Source organism: Lutra lutra, chromosome 17 (genome assembly GCF_902655055.1).
Source record: "Lutra lutra chromosome 17, mLutLut1.2, whole genome shotgun sequence".
NCBI classification, from domain to species: domain Eukaryota; kingdom Metazoa; phylum Chordata; class Mammalia; order Carnivora; family Mustelidae; genus Lutra; species Lutra lutra.
This window is the reverse complement of record NC_062294.1, coordinates 25,489,563-25,502,249: the sequence shown is the minus strand read 5'-3', so window position 1 is coordinate 25,502,249 and position 12,687 is coordinate 25,489,563. Positions and strand designations below refer to the sequence as shown.

General features: G+C 37.2%; 1 long non-coding RNA gene across 1 annotated transcript in view; it reads left to right on the top strand.

Moving 5' to 3' along the window:
• LOC125089766 (uncharacterized) overlaps nt 1-10,888 on the top strand; it is a 186,744-nt gene extending 175,856 nt beyond the window's left edge. The window contains exon 3 of the long non-coding RNA XR_007124056.1: nt 10,760-10,888. This is a non-coding gene — a long non-coding RNA (uncharacterized LOC125089766). The remainder of the gene's footprint in view (nt 1-10,759) is intronic.
• Nucleotides 10,889-12,687: the final 1,799 nt, after the last annotated feature.

Below are 12,687 nucleotides of genomic sequence, written 5' to 3'. Positions count from 1 at the left end.
AAGGTGGGAAAAAAAATAAAGAATGCAGAAAATCAAGTGATGCAGGGAACATGGAGATGGATTCACATGGATGTACATCAGTTTTTGTGTGTATATTCTTCTTTTTAACTGTGCATTTTGAGAGCTGTCCTGAGCCTAGAGTTCTGTGTCTACTCTACCCTTCACCTTCATTGCAAAATGAGTAGAAAGTGTGCTTCTAAATTAACAGGCTCCAAAAATAAACTTGGCTCTGTTGGGTGACTTTGAGCAAATCACCCAACTCCTCTAATCCTGTCCTTTTATATCCAAATGAGAAAAATATGAATACTCTTACAATTTTGCTTCAGACCCGCAAATGTTAGATGACTTCTCTCATATCAGTATTCTTTCCTTCTTGTTTTCACTTTGCCCTTGGGTCCTTTATGAATGTACATGTGTTTAAGCAAGAAGTAAGTAAATTGTGCTATCACTTCACATATGCTTGTCTTATCCCTAGAGAGCTTGCTGAAGCTCTCTGGGGATAGAAATTATGTTCTGTTCCTTTTTTTTTCCTATCTCAGGATTCTTTGTACTACACAGATACTCAATATACCTTGTTTGATGATGATTGACAAGAACAAATTCAATTGCTCTGCTTCACCTTTATGAAAGATGCTTGCCTCCCCTGGAATGCTGCATCCATTAACTGTCCCCTCCCTTCTGTGAGTTGTGTTAAAGCTAAATTCTTAATAGCTGTCTATTTTTCAATTACTTGTATTTGATTTCTGCGAGATAGAACAGAGGATATTTTTGAGGAGTGGGGATGAGGTAGAGGCCTTTATTCTGGTACATTTTTGTCTCCTAACTAATCACTAAAGCAAAAGAACAGAGCTAGATTTCAATGCCTTAAAGACTACTTTAATGCTTTTGGTTTAGCATAATGGCTTAATGAATGTCAGCTTTCTACCCCATATTTTCTTTTACCTTTATTGTAACTCAGTCTTTATTGGTTCTACTTATCTGACCACTCAGTTCGTTAAAGGTGATTTGAAAGCTCTATGTTCTCTTCACTGAAACACCACATCCTTACTATGAAAAATAATGGGAAAATATAATTGGGAAAAATAATACTCCTGGATCAGACACATTTAGCTCCAAAGCCTAGCTTGGTGATGCATCTCTCAGTCATTATTGCCCCAAACTTTAGTGGCTTAAAACAACTATTTTATTTTGCTTATGATTTTGTGAGTCCGAAATTTAAGTAGAGTCTGGCTGAGAAGTTCTCACCTGGGATCTTTCCTGCAGTTGCAGTTGGATGTTGGTGGCCACAGTCATCTGAAGGCTCAGCTGGGTTGGATGTCCTTGATGGTGCACTCACATGACTGGCAGTTGATGTTGGCTGTTGGCTGGAAGCTCAGCTAGGGCTATCTGAGGAGCACCTACATGTGACCTCTCCAATGTGGCAGTCTCAGGGAAGTTGGAGCTTTTATACGGTCCCCCCAGGGTTAGTATCCGAAGAGAGCAAGGCAGAAGCTGCATGCAACCTAGCCTTGGAAGTCCAATAGCATCACTTTTCTTATACTCTGTTGGTTAGAGCTGTTAAAAGAGTTCCCAGAAAAAAAGAGGAGGAGACATAGACTCCACTTCAAGGTTGCATTGAAGAAAAACACGTAGAGGTATTGTTGTGACTGTCTTTGGAAAATGCAATATGTCATAGCCTGAGACGTTTACTAAGTTACTGATGCATTTTGAGCCTCAGTTTCCTCAGCCCTAAAGTGGTGATAACTTGTAGGGAATTTTATGACAATCTGATCGATAGGTGAATGTTTGCTAAACACTTTTATCTGAAAAGTTTGACCACTTATACAATTATTTGGGATCACAAAATCTAGTTTATTTGCAGAAAATTTGGATCTTTAGCATGTCCATGGATGCATGTCTCTGAAAGATAATTCTGGGACTCTATCTGCATTTTCATATAGAAAGGGCTTTCAATTCCATTGTGACTGTAATATATCCAAACACTTCAGTTCTCTAATGGAACATTCCCTAACAGACTGTCATATCTAGTGTAGTTAACCGTCCAAATTTAATTATTATTCAAGCAGTGAGACCTAATATTCATTTTCTTGCAAAGAACTTGGCTTTGGTACTATTAGTATGTGCCAGGCAATAGGTTATTACTGAAATAGGAAAGGAGACCTGACTGCCATCCTGGTTCCAGGATGGAGCATTTTAGGATCATGATTGCTGGATTCATTTCCAGTGTTGAAGTTCAAGCTGACCAAGCCCAGGAACTGTGCTTCCAGAAAATGAGCTCCCCACTCCCATTTCCATCCCAATTAGCAACCCATAGAGCCAACTCTCTCCTTCAGTTATAATTAAGAGGAAAGCAAACAGTACAAATTTGCAATGATCTTTTATGTCATATTTATTTTCTTACGAATTATTCAATGGCTTACCATCCAAATTTAGTTAACATACCTGCTAATTTGAAGGTGGGAAGGACTCAGACCTTCATGTCCATTTATTTAATGGGCATGCCTAGCTGAAAATAAAAAGTTCTCCATGTGAAGATTCTCTACTGCTATTGCAATGTGTAGTAGGACAGGATCACTGTATGTAATACTCATAAATGTCCAGTTACGCTAAGAATGTAAAGGGAGAGGCCTGAATAAGAGAAAAGTATGTTTGGAAAGACATAGTGTATGGGTCAATTTTAAATCATGAAAATACAGAGATATTTAGGAAAATCTTATGCAAACTCTGCTTTTTCCACTTAGCTCTCCTGCTCAACATAGTAAGACATTTTCATAGCTTATCAAGCAACTAAACTCTAGGACCTCCCTTTACAAAACAGTGGCAGGATTTATCTGACTGAATTGGTTCACTTTGTAAGTGATGTATGCTTCCGGAAATTAAAGAGACTTTGGTGATGCCATCACACTGTGCCCAGTTTTCTGTTGTTTTACACAAGCAGTGCAAGAGTGTGTGTGAAAAGATCAAAAGAAAGATGCATAGATTTTACCGTAAAAAAGAAAAAGAAAAGGTTCTTTGCACATAGCACTAACTTTCTCATGAGTTGTTTGGTAGAAAGCTTGAAAATTAAAATGGGCTGGTTCCAATCTTGTGCATATGTGTGCGCAACATTGCATTCTTATGGCACAGATCTAAAATGTCTTTTAGATCTTTTGGATATTTAACAGGATAGAACCGATCTCTTACCCTAGTTGGATTACATGCCTCCTGGGAATACAGATTCCCAAATGGAAAGTTTAGAAATGCTCTTTAGACCTAGACTGTTTTTTGTAAACCTGAATCATTTTTTACAAATTGGGCTCTGTGCCATCAGTCCTGACAATCTGAGTTCAGAGGAAGAAACAAACCCAAGAACTGGCATACTTTATTTTTTCTAAAACCCAAAATCTTAAATTTAAATCACTGCGAATGAATGTTAGGGACTTTCCCAGCTGTTAGTTTCAAGACAGAAAGGAAATGCAGTTTATGGGCAAAAAAGTGAAGAAGTCATTTAAAATTCTGCTTCATCATAAATCATGTCTCTGGGTTTTAAATGCATAAGGATATGTTACATATTTAATATCGCTGATGTGTAACATTAAGATAGAGTAGTATGTTGCAATCCAAATCATCTTGGACCACAATATCGCAAGAATAGTAATACAATTTCATATTTTTCTCATTTGTTAAGATGTTGTCATACTTTATTTGAATGGCTTTTGTGCCAACTACTGTGCTAGGTGGTTTAATTATGTTATCTCATTTAATCTTTGCAATACTGTAATAGCTATTTGTTAGAGCTGGCAATTTGGTACGCTAAATTCTAAAGCGTAAACTCCAAAATAGTAATTTCAAATTTACTTTTCTTCCTAGCTTAGTGACACATTACACTTAATTACATTGTTAGGCTTATCTTAAAATTGTATTTCCTTTCCATGGAAACTATCTAAACAGGCCCTTCCAGTTCTACCTCATGAGCTGCCCGTGCAAAGTTTTATTTGTTGACTTGATGAAATTGTAAGCATATGAAAGCCTTGGCTAAAACCGGTCCCATGTGAATTGAGGGAAACATGAAATGGAAAGCTTTCCAAAGAAGCATAATCAATTTCAGAGGCAATTAATACAATTGGGCAAGAAATTAGCCATAATACCAAAACAAAAATAGCTCTGAGCACCTTCCTTGTGCTAGCAACATCAAGTCTATTATTATTAATTTTCATGGAGTCCTTGAAAATTAGGCATTGTTATTCTTATTATATAGATTTAAAAAATGGCCTAGAGGGATCAAGAACTTTGTTCAAGGTCACACATCAGTAATAAATTTAATTAGCAGTATGTAGCTTCAAGGATTCTTTACTATCTCTTGTGCTTGGTTATCAATGGGAACTCTCACTTTGAGCATAATCTAGTCTTAATATTTGATATAATATATTTCAAAACGTTGAGATAGACTGAGAATGAAAAAATCAATCCAATTGATCAAGACTGTTGAACGTGAAAATGGTAAAACGAAAATCCAGTGGTATTACAACTGGTTCCATTAAGGGAGGTAAAGATTCAGGAGAGATTAAAATAGTAATTTGGCAGTTGTATCATCAACACAGATGAAATCTAGTCTCTGTGTAACTTTATGCCTTGCATTATTTGATTTGCCATCTATTTTGATTAAATTATACCAAATAATTGCCAAATCTTCTCTTCATTGTATGTTGCACAGACAGCTGAAAGAGTAACATTGGACTAGAAGAGCACTGAAGATAAATGATTGGATTTGGTTTTTTTCCCCTTGTCCATGAAGCAATCTAGTTAACTATGTAGAACATTTTTGCTTCTGTGATCACTGCGTTGGTGTCAGAGCGGGTGCTCAAAGTAGAATACAGACACCTGTAGGAGGTGTGCACTTAACTTACGTGTGTACGAAGTGTAGTGTGTACGAAGTGTACGAAGCATTCAGTGTCATGAAAAGGTGTTAAATTGCAGGTACTAGAACTGAGCAGGACAGCTACCTATTTGCATTGCCTTTTAAAACACATTGTGGCATAGGATGACATGTGTTATCATTTTTTTTTTTTTTAGCATCCTGAGGGATGTTTTCCAACAATGTGTCTTAATTTGAATTTCCCTAGAAGCAGACCTAAGACAAGATGTAGCACATGGGATGTGATTCCAGGAGGTGCTAGAAGGGGAGGGCAAAGGTAAGACAGGGAAGGAAAGGCAGAAAATATAGGGAGCATGAATCAGATGATTACTTTTGTAGCCCTGGTGTCAGTCCCACTAAGGAACTCTGGGTGACATTGCTGAGTATTCCTGAGTTGTTCTGCCCAAGAGATGAAGATACTGTGTCATTAATCCACCAGCTCCTCCTGTCCGTCAATCACTGAGGGCTGTTTCTCATGCTGTTAAATACCTAGCACTGATGGCTTGCCCTTTGCGGGATGAGAATGCTTGGATAATGGGAGAAACCTTTAGGCAGAGCGCTGCCTGTGTTTGCCATCAAATGCCGTTGGTGAGTACAGAGCTTAGAAGTGAGAGCCAAGCGTTTAGGAATGGACCACCAACTGTACCTGCTCCACAAAGATAGTAATGTCAGGCAGGCTTTTATTTGTCATGCTTCAAAATTTTCTAAGCATCTACCTACCTTCTCTGCCCTGTGAACTGAATTAGGTACTGAGAGATGTAAAAACAAAGAACAAACCTCCTCTACAATCTTTAATAGTCCAAAGCTCACATCACATGGTTTCTCGTGTTTTCTTCAGTCCTCTGTGGTGTCACCGGAATTAGGTCGAACCAGAGAAATGGGAGCATGGAGTTTTAGGCACTGTCATTGTGACAGGTCACCACATGCCTTCTTGAATCAAGGATAGAGATCTGTGCTCTAAGCCCTATGTTCACTGCTACTTTCCCTTTCCTTAAACTTTCCTTAAACACTACATTACACTCTTATCTTTCTCTTCTTCTCTAAAAAAAAAAAAAAAAAAAAAACTACATTCAGGGAAACATTTTTTCCCTGACTCTAAACTCCTATGAAATTATTGCCCCCTTGTTGACATTTTACTGTTACATCCACATACCCAAAAGAATAATTATGAAAATATAATGTGAAAAAAAGAGAAACATCATTTTAATTGGTGAGGATTAATCAAATCATAAAACCACTACATATTAACCTCAATGAACTGTTTCAGACTCTCACCTCCAAAGTTGATATAAAGGTAACCTGAGCTCTCCTGTGAGGGCTATTCATATCCATTAATTGTTACAATACAAGATACGCTGGGTCTCAGCTGGTTGCCATTTCTTCTGTATTTGAAATGTGCTTCTCAGCAGAGATCGGAGGACACCATTGGGACTCATTTGAGTCTGACTTTCACATTAATTTTGCTGTGCTGTGAAGAGCAAAGACAAAATCAATGTCCATCAGTGATGATTCAAGGTAAAATATCTAGTGATATTGAATACCAGTGGCAGCACCAGGCATAAAATTTACTTAAGGTTTGTTGAGTTGACAGCCATTTATTCTAGCCCTGCTTCATTTTTCATGTTGCACGTATTTTTTTTTAGGAAAATAAAACAATTATAAGGAAAAATAAATTCTACTTACTGACTCAATTTGCCAGAAACCAGATCTATTTCAGAATGGTAGAGAAGAATTAAAGTGGTAGGATTTTAGAAACCTAACTAAGAATAATATCTTTCCCACTGGCAGAAGCAAAATATTTCACGGTGCACATTGATACAAAGCCACGTGGCTCAATTAAATTTTCATAATGAAGGCTCTTTGTAACTCGTGACTGAACTTGAAAAAAAGAAAAGCCTAGAGCTATTTTTGGGGCCTGAATAAATATTCTTAAGCTGAACACATGCTCATGGCAAAAGAGCAATAATACATTTGGGTTTAAAAGTTTCTTTCCCCCGTTCTGTTGAAGTCCATATAGACTCTCAATGGTATGTAATGCTTTTGAAGAAATTACAAACAAAAAATAAGTAATAATAAGAAAATATTAAAACCTTATTATTATTATTTTTTTTTATCATGATTGAGGCTCTAATGCAGGTTGTCTATGCAGTATCTAACTTTTTGGTTAAGGAATGATAGAAGCAGGGATACAGAGGGGAGGAGGTCCCTAGCTTGGACCACAGGCCCTGTGCCCAATATCCTTTCCCATCAAATGAAGTTGATGGTGCTAGGTAGGTACATACACCATTTCTGTTATTTCTCTCTGAACTGTTGTTTACACATTGAACACTGTAGAACAGAAAAGAAAAAAAAAATCAGGTATGAGGCTTTTTTTGGGGTGGGGGGGGTCTTTCTGATAGCAGCCATTTTGAGTAGTCTGTTTTTCCCCTGCGTATTTTGTCATAGTATACTCAGTACTTGGCACTTATACGAGACTTTTCTTCCAAGTAGTATCTTCTAAGAATTATCTTCCATTTTTCCTCTTCTCTTTCACATGAGAACTTCAGGATATAGCCCTGAGGGATACTCACTTCTTTGTTTGTTCAGGTTTCCAGTGCTGGGAGGCCAAGGACCCTGAGCTGAATCAGATAAGGGTTTTATCCTTCCGACTTTGCTCCCACTTTCAAAGCCTGAGGTTTGACTGGACCTTTAGGTTGGATGAGGTGAGGCTGATGATGAACTAGAATGAATGACTCTGAGGCCATGGGAGAACATCTGAAGTTTGGGGATTCCGTTCTAACTCACGATCAATACATACGTGTCCCACAGTAGATCTAAGCCTTTGGGTGGAGCCATTTTCCCTCCAGAGCGAAGGATACATGGGGCTATCTAATATATAGGGGAACCTATATATTAGATAGACCCACAGTCTCTGGAGTAAGAATATAGCAGCGGGTGATGGGAAGGGTCTAGATTGCTAGGCAGAGCGTAGAATTCAGGCAGTCGGCACACGAGGGTGTATGCTCAGCGGATAGAGCGATGAATGAAATAATACGCTGCCTACAAGGAGTTCACAATATTGTGAAGAAAACAATCAGATCTAAAACAACTACAGCTTTACCAAAGTAGTAAGGTAGAGGCGACCTCACTTTGCAGAATGGAGGAGGTATTGGAGATAGGGCAGGAAATGGCAGGATACTCTCATATGGCTGCCTTTAAGAACAGACCTGTAGCCTCTGTATCCACCTTCGAGAAAATTAGGATCCAAGGACTGAAGTCATTGCTCAGCAGATTCCTCTCTTCCTAGGTAGGGGAAGGGTGAGGGCTTAAAGGTGTGAGATGAACAACCTATATTCTATTAAGAAGTTTTATTCTGTGTACTACGAATCCAATGTATTTGGTTTGCAATAAATGCGTTATCTTCTGTGCTTTATTGCCAGTTAGGGCACCGGCTAAGTCTATTTTTATCATTTGATTTTCATGCCTAGCATAGCACCTGGAACAAAGGGTAGGGTGTACAAGCATGTGTTGACTGAATAAATTTGAGCCAAGAGGACACAGCCTATGTCTGGGAATTTATATCCCAGTTTTGTTGCTAATTGTTCTCATAACCTTGCTAGTCTGCTTTGGCAGCCTCAGTTTTCATTATGTGTATAATGAGGGGGCCCTACTGGGTACCCCAAGTAGAATCACTACTCAAAATGTTTTTGCCTTAGTTTTGCCTGTTCTTGGAGCTCAGTGTAAATACAGTATGTACTCCTTTGGTTCTGACTTTCTTTCTCAAAATAAAATTTTTGAGATTCATCTGTGTTGCTGTTATATTGATGGTTTGATACTTTTTAAATCGCAGAACAGTGTCTTATTCTGTATTAATAAATCACAATATATCACCTTGTATGAATCTACCATCCACACAATGTATGAATCACTGTGTGAATCAATAAGTAATTCATACATGTATACTCATGTATGAATGAGTATGCCATATTCCTCTTGATGAACATTTGCGTTGCTTCCACTTCTCAGCTATTAGAAACAAAACTATTCTGAGTATTTCTGTGCAAGTCATTAAATGCCTCCTCAATTTAATTTTATCTGACCTCTAAAAATTCGGTCAGTTGGATACTGGGCATATTTACCCCCATCCCCATTACCATACAAACACTCAGACAATGTCTTTTCCTTTTTCTAGGTTTGTCCAGATAAAATTAGAATACATGAACACTCAGTTAAACAAGTGGACATGATTACTTTTCACTCAAAAGACATATTTTACAAGAAAAGCACTGCATGTGTTCAACAAAGATAAGCTCTTTCCTGTGACTGGTTCCATTGAGTCCCCGGTCTGATAGCTCTATCTTCTTGTCAGTGTTGCTGGTTATTGATGGCTTGTGTTTGACCTTCTTGCAAAAGCCACAAGTAAGCTCAGTGGCTGGTGTCTGATGGGCACATGCAAACTGATGTCAGAGTTTCTCACACCAGTTTCTTTGTTAGAATCTTACTTCAGAGTAGAAAAACCATGTCACCAGAAAGGACCGCTGGCCATGTACTCATAAATCAGTCTAGGTGTAAAATGCAGTTGTTCCTCCAATAAATATCAAGAAAAAGAGTGGAAAAGTAGGCTATTGGCTAGAACTCAAATGACTGGTAAGCTTTGAGGAAGGCGTATGTCTGAACTATTGATTGGTATAACAAGAGGACAGATAATTGGAATGTATCTATTCTAGCTTGTAGGCTAGAATAACCATTGTAGATTAACAGTATTCACTTTTTTTTTCCCTTGAGGTAATTCTCGAATTCATCTTCCACATTAGGAACTCATTCCTGTCTTTGGTTATAAAGAAATTTGTTGGGAAAAGGTAAAGAGCAGGGTGGATGCGCCATCCTAAATTCTTTACACATATAAGTGTTTAGCATATATATCCATAAATTCCCTGCACCACACATAAATACACATACATACATTTAAAATTTGCCAAGCGTCTGAACACACCTGTGAACTACCACAGTGGAGTGAGCAACAGGATTGCTGAAGTCTGTCCAAGTCTAAAATTTCTCAACAGAAATATTCTGTTTATTTTTGATCTTTTATCTCCTTCTTTGTTTCTTGGATGTCCATTCATTATGCCATGCAAAGTGAAACCCATGTAGCTGACTTCTGTTACTATGTCTAGACAGGTATCTTCTTACTGAAAAATAGGTTTCTGTAAAGTAGAAACCTGGCCACAGGAGGGCATGGAGGGATAGTATAAGCTGTGGTGTTTACATATTATTATATTATTATTCTCATTTTCTCCATCACCTTCCATCACCTGTGCCCACATCTTTCCAAGGCTGTGGAATTGGAGCAGTCATCATCTGTGAAAAGCATAAGCTCCAAGCAGAGACCAGTATTGCCAAGACAAATTTCCCAGACTCCATTTAGAAAAACAGAAAATGACATTGTTAATTGGGGAACGGATATCTGGAGAGTTGTGCCAATATTCCCTTATCTAACTGGCCTTTCAAAATTGAATGCACTTGCCGAAACCGCTGGATCAGATACTGTCACTCTTCACGTTCTGAGGGAGATAATTTCAGGACTTTCCAGTTAGTCTCTGTTCAACTCAAATTATATCGAATTTAAAAGAAGGTGAAACCAACCACGATAGTTTCATTCCACTTCGTGGGGAGAGATATCCGAACCCCATTATGATGATCTACTTTATTTTTCATCTAGAAATTTTCATCAGACTCAGTGAGGAGTTAATCAGCTCATCGACAAAGCAGTTAGTTCCTGAAAGTCTCTAAGATGAAAGGTGCTATAAAAACGTATAATGATAATAATTAGAATCATGGTATTAATGATAGTGGAATTAACACTTTGACCTTCATCTTCTTCCACAGGTAAAAACATCAAAATCTGAGCATCATCCCTGAAAGGATAGCTGAAAAAAGGCTTTTCTACAACTTGTCCTTCTCAAAAGCAATTAATTTCCACATAAGAAAGTGTTATTAGAGGGGCGCCTGGGTGGCTCAGTGGGTTAAGCCTCTGCCTTCAGCTCAGGTCATGATCTCAGGGTCTTGGGATCGAGCCCCTCATCGGGCTCTCTGCTTGACGGTGAGCCTGCTTCCCCCTCTCTCTGCCTGTCTCTCTGCCTACTTGTGATCTCTCTCTCTCTCTCTCTATGTGTGTCAAATAAATAAATAAAATCTTTAAAAAAAAAGTGTTATTAGAATTCACAATAGTTTTAAAATATAATATATATTATATATTATATATATAACATAAAAATAATATAAAATAAAATATATTATAAATAAAATATAATACTAATTTGCAGGAATATTCTGGCCAATGATTCAAAATAACTTTTGAAACTTAGCAATGACATCATCCTCCTTACTATTCTGCAGAGATAGGTGGCAAATAGTAAGCACTTCATTTGAGTTTTCTTGATGAATAAATGGACAAACAATGATATAAATATTGAATACTTACTACATAGTGGTTTTTAAATGCCTAAAATGTTTGCTCTTAGCATACTGATTATGGAAGATTTTAAAGATTAAATATTAAAATATATTATGAAACAAAAATAATTATAACTTAATCCCACTATCAGAAGACAACAGTGACATGGCATGATGAACATTTCCTTCTAGTCTTGTTTTGGTGAGCATATTAAAAATAGTAATAATAGTAATAATAATAGTGATTTAAACCCAGCGCATAATTTGTGTACTACTTATTCTAGTTAACCAGTCTTCAGTTGTTAGCATAGATCTTTGGATTGCAAAGACAAAGCTATTTTAGTTCCTTTAAGGGAAATCAACCAACCAACAAAAAACACAGGAGGCTGCTCATTCCTGAACGGCCGTTCTGACATGTATTTGGAACTGAGAACTGTTAGAGGTGGCAGTAGCTCTGGTCAGTTTTTTGCTGTCTCTTTTGACTTTGTTTTATGGTCTCTCTCCTTCCTTCTGTAAATCACTCTTTCCTTCATCACCTGGCTCATCCTTGCTGTAGTCTCTAGAAGAAGCTCCAAAAGAAGCCAGTTTAGTCTGGCATAATTATTTACCATTGCTTTAACTGAGTAAGAGAGATACCAGTTGTGTGTTACTTCTTAGCCAGTTCATGCCGATCCCCGCCTTTCCCCTGTTCCGCCAGCGCCGCTCAGATCAGGCTGCATCTCTAGTTTGTTCAAGTGTGTACAACAGCCTCAGTTGATTTCACTTAAGTTGGCATTTTTGGTCAAATCACTTTCTACTGAAAGGACAAGTTGAATAGATATATATGCCCAACATATACCATTTACCATGTCAGTGTAAACTTTATTAACATTCATTCATTCAGTGGATATTTATTCTATATTTTTATAATAAATATAATGATATATTAATATTATATAAATATACCATCATGTTTTATTAATGTATTATTAATGATATAGTTTAAACATATCATTAATGTTTTATTAATTATATAATATAATTATTAATGATATAGTAACAAGCACATATTAATATTTTATTAATTCATCAATATAAATATTAATATTATATAAATATATACATGTAAATTCATTTTATATTTATATTTTTACCACGTGCCAATACTGCTGAGGATACATTAATAAACTAGGCAAGAATCCTCTTCCTGGGCCTGAGATTCTATTGGGAAGAGATCAAGAGCAAACAGAATGGATGAATGAATGAATGAACGAATAACAGTGTGTTAGATGGTAATGAGTGCCAATGGGAAAAATAAAGTAGGGAAAGACATTATGGAGGAAAAAAAAAGAGGGAATGGGAGTGTCTGTTGGTGGTAAAGG